This window comes from Salvelinus fontinalis, chromosome 32 (assembly GCF_029448725.1).
Source record: "Salvelinus fontinalis isolate EN_2023a chromosome 32, ASM2944872v1, whole genome shotgun sequence".
In the NCBI taxonomy this organism is placed as follows: Eukaryota; Metazoa; Chordata; class Actinopteri; order Salmoniformes; family Salmonidae; genus Salvelinus; species Salvelinus fontinalis.
In genome coordinates, this window is record NC_074696.1 from 37,918,751 (window position 1) to 37,930,882 (window position 12,132).

A 12,132-nucleotide genomic window follows, 5' to 3' on the forward strand; every position below is an offset into this window, starting at 1 on the left:
TTGATTCAGATAGAGATTGTTTGGCGTGGGAAAGCTATTTAGTGGTATATTTGTGGTAACAAATCCCTTGACAGCAGTTGATGCGGTGGGGAGGGAGGTCTAAGGATGCAGACTGTTGGCAGCTGTCTGGGTTAGAGGCATCCAAGTGCTAATGGTGTCAGTCCCAGCCAGGCTTGTTTAGAATGCCAGCAGATTTTGACACCAGGTCAGCCTGGAACTGAAATTGATCTGTTTTTCCAGGAGCATGTCTGCAATGCGGGCAGATGGGCATGTAGGCAGTTAAGTCAATGAGACACTTGTACTGTCAAATGAAGCATCAAGCTTGGAGTGCCCTCACTTCCTATGGTGTGTATGCATCGCGGGGGGTGTCGTTAAAACAGAATGGCTGCACGTTGAACTGACATAAACCTTGAAATGAAGGACAAGTGTCGGTCATTTGCTTTGTCGTATTATCATTCCGATTTAGTCAGTGAGATCAAGAATGAATGAGGCTAATGTCTTAACATTTTAACCTGTTTCAGACTAAAGTTGCTGGCTTGGATATTCTCTTTTCACATTCTCCTTTTAAGCACAGTTCCAGCAACTACGGTAGATGCGTAACCAGGCCAGCTCAGTACAGCTTGGTTTGGCCTGGCTCGGTTTGGGTCAGTGGTGTGAAAAGCCCTAAAGAGCATTAAAAAATATATTTATTTTGCTGTGTCTGCATGCTCTGAAATCCAGCTAATGTCAAGAAGATCCAACAAATGTGAGCAATTCTTGGATACAAGCATTGGTGCCTGAGACGGGGCATGGTGCACTTGCCACTTGCTTCATGTGTCTACTACATTAAGCAGTGAAAGCCTCTAACAACTCTTGCCACTGATGTGATTCCTGTGCCAGACATTGGAGAGGCAGGAGCCCAACAAGTTCAAACTTGGTTTGTTTTCGAACACTCCTGAGGTAAGAATCTAGAGGGTGGTGAGACGGAGCGTTTAACCTTCCAACAGTTTGTGTAAAGTCTTGTCACACGTCACGTAACCACTTTGTCCATGTCAACTTCAATGGTGTAACTCCCTTTTGACATTTCGGAGCTTCATTGGAGCTCATTCAGAGTCTATTTCTGCTCAATCGTGATTTCAGAATTTATATTATGGCTATTCGTCATTGTTACTTCATTTTGTCTTCTTCGCACTTCAAATTTGGACGAGGCGCTAGAGTAGCCACGCAAACAAGATAGATCATCTCATCTAGGCATTACGGTAGTGAAATCTCAGCAATTCATTTTCTCTGCCAGATCATATTTCTCAATTTGCGTCATGCAAAATAAGCCAAATCATGACGCTTATGTCAGGTGTTGCCTGTCTGAAATGGGGGAGGCTTTAACATGTAACACTGATTAGGCCCCCTACTACCTAGCAGCCACAGCTGAGACCTAAAATGGCAGCTGTATGATGGGTGACTAGCCCATCCACATAAACAATGACAGAAATGTGTCCGCTGCTGGAAAAGGGCAAGCGTGGAAACAGCTAGTCCCTTTTATCAGTGAATGTGTCCCTTTAGTGTTGTGTGGGGAACCTGGTTTAAGAGCATATGTCCTTCCTGTTTTGAGAGGATGTATTCTTCCTAGTTTGAGGGGGCATTCTCTTCCTGTTTATCTTTTCTCTGTAGTTTTAGTCCAGAATCATATCCTCACATTTACAGTCATACAGTGTTATTTTCTGTACATAATTCAAGTCCTGTGCACCATCTTTTTGACCTATGATTATCCTTGCCAAGCCCCCTCCCCACAGCATCGCTCATACACGTGGCATCTGGCATTGCTGAGAATGGGTACTACCTGCAGTGATTTGCTGAGTGTGTGCATGTGTGTGAGTCAGATTAAGAAATCATAGGCCCCGGGGCTCTTTTTTAAAAATGTTATAGCCCCCATCCGCTCTAATCCTCCTTTCACTCCACCCGCTCATTCCCCCTTTCACTCCACCCGCTCTCTTATTCACCTTGTTTCTCCCCCAATGCATTCCTTCTCCCGCTCTTCCCTCCTCTCTCTTGCTCACTCACTCATTGATAGTGACTGGCATGCTGAGAGCATAATCATTATTCCACAGGCGAGGTATGGCGCCGGGGCTGAATGTCAGTTCTCTGCTCCCCCCCCCCCCCCCGCTCTCCCTCACCCTCTAACGCTCTCTGGCTTTCCCCTTCATAATCTTCCTAGCACACCTCTCTGACACTCTCTCACTCTCTCTGGCTTTCCCCTCCATAGTGTTCTCAGGCTGTGGTGAACAGTGGGACCACACAGACGGGCCCTGAAAGGAGAGGACCGGAAGAGTGAACGAGGACGATAAAACACCACAGTTTTTACATGCAGATAAAGATACGTGGGGACCACACTGCCCTTAATCAGGGGACACTAAAGTCAAGGTGTGCTTGTGTGTGAATGCATTAGCGTGTCCTGGTATGTTACTGTGTGTGTGTGTGTGTGTGTGTGTGTGTGTAGATGTGCGTTCATTTTTAGTATGTGTGACTTGCAGGCCGTAGAATGTAGCTTGACATGTGCATGTGGCTCATGTACTTGTTTTCCAATACATCTAGGCTGGTTCTGATTTTAGTTTTATAGTTTCAATTCTGACGTACTAGACATTCCCGGTCATGTTTCATCCTTCTGAATATCTAGGCAGTATTGATTTCGCGATCAGTCGTGACTCAATTTGCATCACCTCGCATTTGATTTTCCCCCATTTTATTTTCTCAGTCTTTCAGTTTTTCTTGCTTTATCTCTCCCTGTCATTTGTCCTAATCTCATATAAAGATTTGGAGCTAGCCATGTTCTTTATGTCAATAACGTCCCAGTGAGTGCTTCTCATTTCCTGCTGTGTCTTAAGAACCCAGTGGCAGTCACACGCCTTGACTAGTTCCCGACAAAATAAAAATGGATATCGAGATTGTGTGTACCATTGATTTAGGGAGCTTTCCATAGCAAATGCTTTATTGTGAGTCCTATAGCCTATGTGACTGTGTAGTGTAGGCTGTGTGTGTGTGTGGGAGTGGGGGGTGTAAGAGGATGACGGGGAGGGGAGTACCTATACACCATGGCCCAGGGGGCTCTGCATTGAGAGGACAAAAAAGGAAAAGTCTAATTTATTATGAGGGACGACGGTACGTAACCCTCCAGTGGGGCAGAAGGTTTATGAGCCCTGTCTCCCCCTGTGATCAGGCATTCCTTTTCACTCTATTCTACCCTCACTGGGTGCTACTACTGCTGAACACACACACACGTGTCCTCAGCGATGAATTCTCTCCCGTAGCCATTCATCTGCCTTATGTTGTTTAACCACATAGCTTGTGTGTTTTGTGTGTTCATGTGTGTACAGTATGTGTGTGTTTGTTCCTGTGACTCATAAACAGAATATGGTGTGCTTTGTAGTGTGTGGATAGACATTGATATGCCTGTGTGTTTGTTTGTGCATGGATTTCAGTGTAGTTCTACAGATGTAGGATCTTAATTTGAGCCAGTTTGATACGGCAGGAAAATATTCCTGCCGCAACAGGAAATGTGAATTATTATGTGGATTATAATGAATGTACATTTTTGTAGGGGTCGATACAATTTTTTTAAGGGAAAATCAAGTCAGAAATGTTAAACCTTTTTAAACCTCAAATACACAACAAGTTTTACATTTCCTGCGTTGCAGGAATGTTCTCCTGCTACAGGATGATCCAATTAAGATCCTACATCTGTATGTCAGTGTGTTACTGTGTGAGTATGTTACAATATGCCTGCCTGTGTGTGTGTGTGTGTGTGTGTGTGTGTGTGTGTGTGTGTGTGTGTGTGTGTGTGTGTGTGTGTGACACAAACAAATGTGGTTAAACAACATAAGGAAGATGAATGGCCATGTGAGAGAATTCATCACGGGCACGTGTGTGAGCGCGAGCGAGGGAGAGAGACTGGCTGATGTTTATTTTATGTTTCCTTGATTGACAGAAGGGGATGAAAGGGTGGCAGCCAGTTGATATTTGACAGAGAGAGAGAGCTGATTGGATTGGAGAGAGAGCTGAAGAGGTATTGAGATACAATGAGCAGAGAGAGCAAGAGCTTGCTGGTGGTGATTGCAGTCGGTTCCTTCGCTAGCCACACACTGTGGAAATACAGCGTGCTCAATGCGGAGGAACAACAGGAAGAGAGGTGCTAGATAGAAAAGAGAGGAGTCAAAAAGGAAAAGGGGAACAGAGGAGCAATTACACGGCTTTCACGCATCTCTAAATGGACTGGTCTTTATGAACAAGAGGAGCACCACAGAGGCACAGAGAGGAGGGCAATTTCTCTCTTCTTGTGACAGCCTGGGGAGCCGTTTCAGGGTGTCATTGTGACAGCGTTTGCCCTGCATGTATTTGAGAGGGAGTGTGTGTATCTGTCTGCCTGTCAATAGACTCTGGAGCTGTGGTTGCCTCTTGGAAAGAAAGTGATCTATCATTCTGTTTGGAAAAGGGGATTTGGACGGGACGGATTTTGGAGAATTCAAGAAATGCTGAAGGGACACAGTCCTGATAGGGTCGTAGTGTTTCTCCTCTGCTCTTCTTCTCTCTGTTTTCTCTCTCTCTTTTCCCCTTTCCTCCTCCCCTTCTCCCCTTCTATCTCCTCTATTTCCCGGCGCTGGTGCACATGCTCATTATAGCTGTCCAGTTGGCATTTGGCTGAGGACTCCCTCACTAGCTCTCCGTGGCAACCGCTAATCTCGCAGGGGCAACCGTTCGCCCATGGAGAGGGGACTGGGATGGGTGAGTGTGGTGTTTTTCCCTCTTTTCTCCCCCTTTTCTTCTCCTCCCGTTCTGTCATTCCCTTTTTTTTCTGTCACGTCTTTATCTCGACCGTCGGTATTTGTCCATTGTTTCTCATCAATCACCCCTCATCCAAATCGACTACTGTCATCCATCAGCCATTTTATCACCTTACTCTCTTTCGCGCCCCTCTTTTCCTCTCCTTCTCTTTCTCGTTCCCTTGTTTCTCTCATCACTCATTCCCATCGAGGGTGCATACATATGAACGAAACTGGAAGTGAACTGACATGCAACCTAAACCATGGACTTTTGGGTCAAAAAACGTTTCTCACAGCAAACTCCCCCACCCCCGCCATCCCCATTTGTCCAGACAACCCCCCTCCCTTCTTCCCCCCGGTTATCTCACCCCTACTCCACCTCCATGACATCCCCGTACCATTCACCACTACCATCACCACAGTTCCATTGACCCCAACATATATTTTTGTCAGTGTCTGAAAAGCCATAAGGAATGTATGGCTGTATGCTGATGCTAGCCGTCACTCTGGGTGATTGAGGGTGGTAATAGCACAAGCAGTGTTCTGCTACTGATATCACCATCACTCCGTGTGATGGAGTGATGGTAGGTTTGGTTGTTGCATTGGTGTAAACACCGGAAGCAGGGTTGTGTTGTGCCATAGATAGCAAGCGACGTTCGGGGATAGAACACAGCAATGACAAACCAGTGTTTGTTCAATAACACTATAGCTACACCTCAGGGGATGTTGTGGGTTCTCGTGCACATACAAACACAGCCTGACATACACACACACACTCATTCTTAAACAACCAGGAAAACACAGTTGCACAAAGGGGTACAGACACAAGAACACAAACACACTGCTTTGCCATCTGGCCGTTCCACAGGTTTCTCCATTCTGAGACGTACAGTGCATGGTGCTTTAGCGTAGAAAGATGCAAAGACGGCCTGCGACTAAAACAACCTGAAGCCTAGCCTAGCGAATAATGAAAAAAAGGAGAGAACTGTGATTTTAAAAACAATAACTCATGGGTTTGGAAACAGAAGTTATAAATTACATTGAAATAGAGTCGAGATGATATCAGAGCAAACCAGCACTTCTTTTGTCTGGGCCTCAATTTATAACCCTGATGATGTAAACAGAGATAAATCAGACAATGCTTAGGGGACATTACTCATGTTTAAAAGGCTCAAACTGTGTGTATTCCACTGGAAAGCCATTTATACTCGTATTGCAGTTGCCCGTAAGCGCAGATCCAGGGCCAGTTTGTTTTTCCATCTCTGAATGGTTTACGGTAAGAGCAGGGGTGATGAAGAGCTGATCTGAGATCTGTTATAAGGGGCATCCTTTGCCTGTAGCTTTTCTCTGCATACAGCTAATTTGCCTGCCATCATCGTTCACCGTCACATGAATTCCCAACTCCCAACACCTACTCACCACACACACTTTCAGTTCTCACACACTCGAACATCTGTCGATCTGTCTCACAAGAGTTGAAAGCATCCACCTTCACAGTTAGAACTCGTACACAATTGGTACATTCGAGCTTGTTGTACTCTGAAGATGCACTTTCGGCTGGAGTGTTGTGGTGATGCCGGGTAGATCTAAGTGCTAAAGCGGAGTGTAGTCGCTAGTCGGTAGCTACATGTGGATCACAGAGGCCACTTGACCACCATCCCCCGCAATGGCAGGCAAGCTGCGGCTGTTCGGCTCCAGCTGCCACTGATGGCGTTATGTAAAGGGAACTAACGTTAGGCAAATGTTACTAAAACGTTGGTGGAATATTACGGAACATGCTGTTACGGATCATCTCCTATGTCCACCGCTGTGGCTGCACTTTCAAACACGTGTTACATTTTTTGTTACCCCCTGAACAGCCTCTGCGTTTTCTGAAACGAACGCCCTTGGTGGTCATGTTTCTGATATGACCGCGCTGGGAATGTAATAACAACAGTAAGGGAACATTTAGACAGTGTACGTTTGCAGCAGATGCATGTGTAAATGTCGATGTTGCAGGGAGATAACATACATACATGGATGTGCTGTACTGTAAAGAGACATTAGTGAGGTACTAAACACTGTAAAAAATTGCCTCCCACAACTTTAAACGATTATGTAACCGGTTCCACAGCTAGTAACCTTTTATCGTTTTAAGTTGGCAGGAAAGTTATCGTTCATTCCTGATTTGAGCAAGTGGTGTTTACATATGATTTGAAGTCCGCTGAACTATACATTATTTTAATTGGATGGACTGTCATAGTTTGCACATCTGCAAAGGTCATTTTTATGTTGACAGGTGACTGTGCCTGCTATGAAGTTCTAAGGAAATTGACGTTGTAGTTGAACATGGTCCCTTGATAATTAAATGGAATAAGATTAAATCAAATTTCTTAAATTTTTTTACATTGCAGTTTCTGGGAGACATACTGTAAAAAATGGCTGTGGATATATGATGTTGAAATGCAAGACATGTCAGTGTAATTACACACACACACACACACACTCTCACTCACTCTTTCGCTCTCTATTCTACCCTCTTAATCTCCCTTTCTCTTTCATTACAGATTCCAAATCACCCCTGGAGACTTTTCCACATGGGGTCCATTGCCTGCCCTGCCAAGGGCCACACTTCCCTCCATGGGGCCACTCTTCTGTGTGATAACCTCTAGAGTACCCAGCGTCCTTCACACCTAAAGACTTTGCATCAAGCTGGCTTTCTTTGGGGGTGCTATGGCAACCCGTTCCATTTGCTGCCACGTTGAATGAAGAGCGGATTTGGGGTCATTTTTCTGTATGATACAGCTTCACACAAGTGGATGTGAGAACTAAAAGACAGGAAAACCATCGGTTCCCAAGAATTTCCTGCCAAGGATTCTGTATGATGTCTCACACGAGGTGAATTATCGTTCCAGGTAATCTTGGTTCAACGTAAATACTTTTTGTATCATGCTGTGATCTACAAAGCAGTGGATTAACTCTCAGTACCCAGAACTGAGAGAGAATTTGAAATTGCAACTAGGTTATTGTCTGCCCATCTCTTCTCTCATATTTCCATCGTTTCAGTTTTGCTTTTGAGTAATTATTATTGGCTTAATCAGAGGCAGCATGAAATTCTTCTGGCCCTCCCGGTGCAAAAGACATCTGAAACAAAGAAATTAGTTTAAAAAAAATATAAAGTGTGGTTAAGAAAGAGAGTGTTACAAAGAAAGGGAGTCAAGAGGGGAACAGGTGTAGAGAATCTAAAAAGATCAAAGTGAGAGAGAGTGAGGCTAAGACTCTGCAGAAGCCCGGTTATAGAGGAGACAGGAGAGCAGAGAGACGGGAGAGAATCCGTAGGGAAGGTTGGGCAGGCGGATGGATAGAGTGGCGGTCTGGGTAAGGATAAGGGGGCCATTTCAGTCAGATAGTGGGGTGGTAGGATCCCAACCTTTAGACTGACACCCACCAGTGTCATTGGCATTCTCTGCACTACCTTCCTCGCTGTTCCTCAGGCAAGAGGGGGAAAAAAAGAGTGGGAGGGGGGAAAGAGAGAGAGAGAGAAAAAACTAGTGACTGAAAGATTGGACTGTCGCCACAATCGGGGCCAATTAAGATAATTGATAATTTATATGCCTTAATCTTGCCAGTCAGGTGGGAGAGATATACAGAGAGAGGACGAGTGAGAGGGAACCGAAATCGAGAAGGGAACAGGTGCCACAGATATACGTCATTATCGCCTTCCTCCTTAATTTAGTTAGTTTTTTTCTCCCCCTCTCTTTTTAATCCCGGGAACGAGATCCTTTTTGAGCGCAGTTCTGGTTGAAGCAAGGAAGGCCTTTGCCCTTTTGCCGAAAGGGAAGGCAGGAGAGAGAAACAGTTGTTTTTTTCCCAATTGAAACAGAATGGTCTTTCTCCTCCCCAGCTCTTATATTTGTTAGCAGCACACACTCTTTCATTCTGCCATCTCCTCATTGCTCCGTCGGGGCAGAAAGTGAGAGACTTCCCTTTCCGTTTGTCTGCATCCCTTTTTCCACTGCTGTTGGATATTTTTTTCTACCCTAGAAAATTCCTAATTTTCCACCCTAAGGGAATCTTTTCCTAGTAAAGGACATCCCTAGGGGTTGGACAGTACTCCTATATAGGTTTCCCCCATACTATATCTTATCACCATATCAAGAAGAAAACACCGCTTGGTGAAAGGAAATAGAAAATCCTTCCAAACCCCTACTTCAAACCCAGAGACCCAGTCCCGACCCCCCCCCCCCCCCCCCTTCTCTTCGCCCCTCCCTCCGCCTCTCCCTCCTCTCGGATCTTACTCCTCTTTCTCCATTCCTGTTATCCGTGGGGTATCCTACTCCCTGCCAGGACTAAGCCGGCTTGCATCCCTGGGAATCTTTTGATATCGGCTCCTGGTGTCGTGTGATTCATTCTGTGAGTATTCATCTCTCTCGCTCCCCTCTCTTTTGGTGTGTGAGTACGTTATTGTGTGTCTACAGGCACCTTGCCTCCTACTAAAGGAAAATTGAAGGCAGTCAATTTAGGAAGTAAACAGGAATTACAGTTCAGTAGTCGAAGAAAGGTTGTATATTTTGAATGAACTCAATCAACTGAAAAGTGGAAGCTATTCATTTTCAAAAGTTAACATTTTCTTAAAGCGCAGCATCATATTGGGATGATTTCTGTATTTTGAAAGTTGTATATCTTGAAAACTTGTGCTGACAAGCAAAACATTTTGGGACGATGTCAACAATGGACTAATAACAAAAGATGGTTATGGGGTGGGATTTTCTTTTAATTCTTCTCTCCCTTATTTTTGATTATAGTGGCGAGCTTGTGTTAATGCTCTCGATTAAAGGGTAGACGATTTAGTCGGTGTGTCTGTCTCTCTCTCTCTGTGTGTGTGTGTGTGTGTGTGTGTGTGTGTGTGTGTGTGTGTGTGTGTGTGTGTGTGTGAGAAAGATGTATTTACATGTGAGTGAGGCAGTAGTGTTGATCATGAATGATGCTCCTGAGGTACTTAGTGGATGATTGTAGAGAATTATACTGGTATGTTTGTGTCCTCAATGCGATGTGCTTATCTAATTATACTGAACCAAAATATAAACGCAATCCCAGAAATGTTCCATACGCACAAAAAAGCTTATTTCTCACAAATGATGTGCACAAATTTGTTTATATCCCTATTAGCGAGCATTTCCCCTTTGCCAAGATAATCCATCCATCTGACAGGTGTGCCATATCAAGAAGATGAATAAACAGCATGATCATTACACAGGTGCACCTTGTGCTAGGGTCAGTAAAAGGCCACTTAAAATGTGCAGTTTGGTCACACAACACAATGCAAAAGATGTCTTGTGTTTTCAGGGATCGTTCAATTAGCATGCTGACTGCAGGAATGTCCAGCATTCCCTGTACCAGAAAATTTGATGTTCATTTCTTTACCATAAGCTGCCTACAGGGCCTCCCAAGTGGCGTAGCGGTTTGAGGCACTGCATCGCAGTGCTAGAGGCGTGCCTACAGATCCGGGTTTGATCCCGGGCTGTGTCCGCACCCTGCCAGAACCGGGAGACCCATGGTTCGCATGGCTCTTGGCCTCTGCTGAGTCCGTATGGGACTTGCAGCGATGGGACAAGACTGTAACTACCAATTGGATATCACGAAATTTGGGAGTAAAAGGGTAAACATTTTTTTAAATAATAATATAAAAACCTGCCTCCAACGTTGTTTTAGAGAATTTGGCAGTACATCCAACTGGCCTCACAACACACCAGCCCAGGACATCCACATCCGGCTTCTTCACCTGCGGGATCGTTTTGGGGGGTGGAGGGGTTGGGGGAGGGGTATTGTTGATGAGTTTTTCTGTCTGTAATAAAGCCTTTTCGTTGGGAAAAAAACATTCTTGTTGGCTGGGCCTGGCTCCCCAGTGGGTGGGCTGCCAAGTGGGTGGGCCTATGCCCACCCATGGCTGCACCTTTGCCCAGTTATTTGAAATCCATAGACTAGGGTCTAATAAATATATTTCAATTCTGATTTCCTTACTTAAACTGTTACTCAGTAATATCTTTTCAATTGTTGGATGTTGCGTTTATATTTTTGTTGAGTATATGTGTGTGTTCCTTTTTTTTAGTAATGTGTTTGATGGAGTGTGTTGATGTACAAGCTCTCAAGCTGTGTGAGTGTGTATCAGGGTCTGGCTCAATTCGAAATTGAAGGCAGTCAATTCAGGAAGTGATTTGAATAAAAAAAATCTGAAAATCCTTTTGAAAACCTTTTGAAATGAATAGCTTCTACTTTTCATTTTACTCAGTTTATCAAGTCATGCAAAATAAACATCCTTTTTTCCATTATTGAATTGTAATTTGAGCAGATCCTGTGTGGCTCAGTTGGTAGAGCATGGTGATTTTAATGCCAGGGTTGGGGGTTCAATTGCCACGAATGGACGAGTATGAAAAATGTATCCACTCTCTACTGGAAGTCGCACTCGATGAGTGTCTGTTAAATGTTTGAAATGTAGATCCTCAACCCTGGTGTGTATGTGCCTTTTTTATGTACTGTGTGTGCCAAAGCAAGGCCTACACTTTACATTGATGGCCTACACTTTACATATATGGCCTACACTTTACATTGATGGCCTACACTTTACATATATGGCCTACGCTTTACATTGATGGCCTACACTTTACATTGATGGCCTACACTTTACATATATGGCCTACGCTTTACATTGATGGCCTACACTTTACATTGATGGCCTACACTTTACATTGATGGCCTACACTTTACATATATGGCCTACGCTTTACATTGATGGCCTACACTTTACATTGATGGCCTACACTTTATATTGATGGCCTACACTTTACATATATGGCCTACACTTTACATTGATGGCCTACACTTTACATTGATGGCCTACACTTTACATTGATGGCCTACACTTTACATTGATGGCCTACACTTTACATTGATGGCCTACACTTTACATTGATGGCCTACACTTTACATAGATGGCCTACACTTTACATTGATGGCCTACACTTTACATATATGGCCTACACTTTACATATATGGCCTACACTTTACATTGATGGCCTACACTTTACATATATGGCCTACACTTTACATTGATGGCCTACACTTTACATATATGGCCTACACTTTACATATATGGCCTACACTTTACATTGATGGCCTACACTTTACATATATGGCCTACACTTTACATATGTGGCCTACACTTTGCATATGTGGCCTACACTTTGCATATGTGGCCTACACTTTACATTGATGGCCTACTCTTTACTTATATGGCCTACACTTTACATTGATGGCCTACACTTTACATATATATGGCCTACACTTTACATATATATGGCCTACA

The 12,132-nt window shown here is 44.2% G+C and overlaps 1 protein-coding gene across 6 annotated transcripts in view; it reads left to right on the forward strand.

Moving 5' to 3' along the window:
* Positions 1 to 3,856: 3,856 nt before the first annotated feature.
* LOC129831261 (glutamate receptor ionotropic, kainate 5-like) overlaps positions 3,857 to 12,132 on the forward strand; it is a 76,198-nt gene continuing 67,922 nt past the window's right edge. For 2 of the 6 annotated variants that reach the window (XM_055894472.1, XM_055894473.1), the window contains exons 1-2: positions 3,857 to 4,752; positions 7,337 to 7,684. The gene's annotated coding sequence lies outside the window, so the exon portion shown is untranslated. Of the gene's footprint in view, positions 4,753 to 7,336; positions 7,685 to 9,025; positions 9,183 to 12,132 lie in introns of those variants that run through there. The other 4 variants (XM_055894476.1, XM_055894475.1, XM_055894474.1 and 1 more) reach the window with 3 other exon arrangements.